Below are 1,636 nucleotides of genomic sequence, written 5' to 3'. Positions count from 1 at the left end.
GGACTAGCAGGTTGCCTGTCTCCTCCCACCCCTCTGCCGGAGAGGGCCATCCTGCGGCAGGGAAGGGCATGGCTTTGCCAGACAACTTTCCCAGCCGGACCCCAGACAATTCTAGGCTGGAAACCGCGGCCGCCGAGCCATTTAAATGGTTTCCGAGTGGTCTGGAAAGCACTCTGTGGTCGGGACGCGGTCATCTCTCTCTGTTTCGACTCTACACTTTTCCGGGTGCGCTCCCCTAGCCAGAGCTGCACCCACTTTCCGGTTTGATCGGGAAGAGTTCTGTTCTTCGTGGCAGGAGGAAATCCAACTGCCACGAACCAACCCACGCCATCTCCTTGGAGGACCTGTTGACTTAAGGACCTGTATATCGCAGCTATGGTTTGCCTGTGGCATATGACTCAAAGCTTCAAAAAAACGTTGTTTCAGGATCCTGCCACGTCTGAACTTGGGTGTGCCAGGCCCAAATTCCTCTCCCTGCCTAATTAGGCTCTTCTGAAGCCTAAGAATTGAGGGTAAAACTGGCACTTACCTTAAGACTTTTATTTCCTTCTTTCTCAAACTCATCAAAGAACTATTTCTGTTTTTAGAACCCCATCGAATTACCAGTTTTTCTAATTTTTAGAAAACGTTCTTAAGCTGACATAACTTACTATAGAAGTTACACTACATAATGAAGACATTTACACTCAAAATTCTGTGGTTAAAAAAATCAAAGTTGCTACATTTTAACCTGAGAATTTCTGGTTATGGGAAAATCTGTCGCTTCTTTTATTGTATAAAATTTTCTTCGAGTTTGTGGCTAAAATACATGAGGTTAAAGTCACATGCTTCAATAAGTTTTTTTTTTTAATATAACTTTTAATATTTGAACTATGAAGTCTAGCATGTTGGTTTAAACATTCTGAGCAGTTTTAATTGTACCAAACATCTTTCTTTTTATATTGCTTTAACCAACATTTTAACATAGATATTTCTAATAATAAATAGCAATTCCCTTCTCTAGATTTGTTTAGTTCTACCTTTGCTAATTTTTAAAATATATTTTAAATTGCACATTTAACTTAAAATGCCTTAGGCAACACCTGCAGTTTTTTGTAAAAGGGGCAATTAAAAGCTAAAAGCCAACCACAGCATAACAGGACGTAATTACTAATTCAACTCAGCCTTCTCTGCTTTTCTCAAAAGATCCTCACCTACCCTCTTATACTTGTTTCCATACAGAGAAATAAATATGCCAAATACTGTTTAAATATTAGATATAGGAGTTCCCTGCATTTTGAATATTAACCTAATCTTCATTTGTTATTGGGCACACACGTTATCTCTAGGAAGAAATGTAACATGTTTTCATTAGCTAGAGTAACAGTATGCCCTAGTTAATCTATCTGTAAAATAGGAAAATTAATACTTCCCTAGACTAAAATAACAAGGCCTTAAAAAAATCGGGAATATTCTCTAGCCCTAGGTTTCTGGGATCCCCTTCTCACTTTGGAGATTCAATTAACCCATCTAGTTTGTGATAAACTGAAGCTGAGAGGTATTCTAACCTCAGTTCACCTGAGAGAGTGTTATCATTCCAGTGGTTTGGCTCATGGCTCCTGTAGCTTACTTTTTACCACCCACATTCCCACTTATC

This window comes from Propithecus coquereli, unplaced genomic scaffold (assembly GCF_000956105.1).
Source record: "Propithecus coquereli isolate 6110/MARCELLA unplaced genomic scaffold, Pcoq_1.0 Scaffold49, whole genome shotgun sequence".
Lineage (NCBI taxonomy): Eukaryota > Metazoa > Chordata > Mammalia > Primates > Indriidae > Propithecus > Propithecus coquereli.
Note: the sequence above shows the minus strand (reverse complement) of the source record.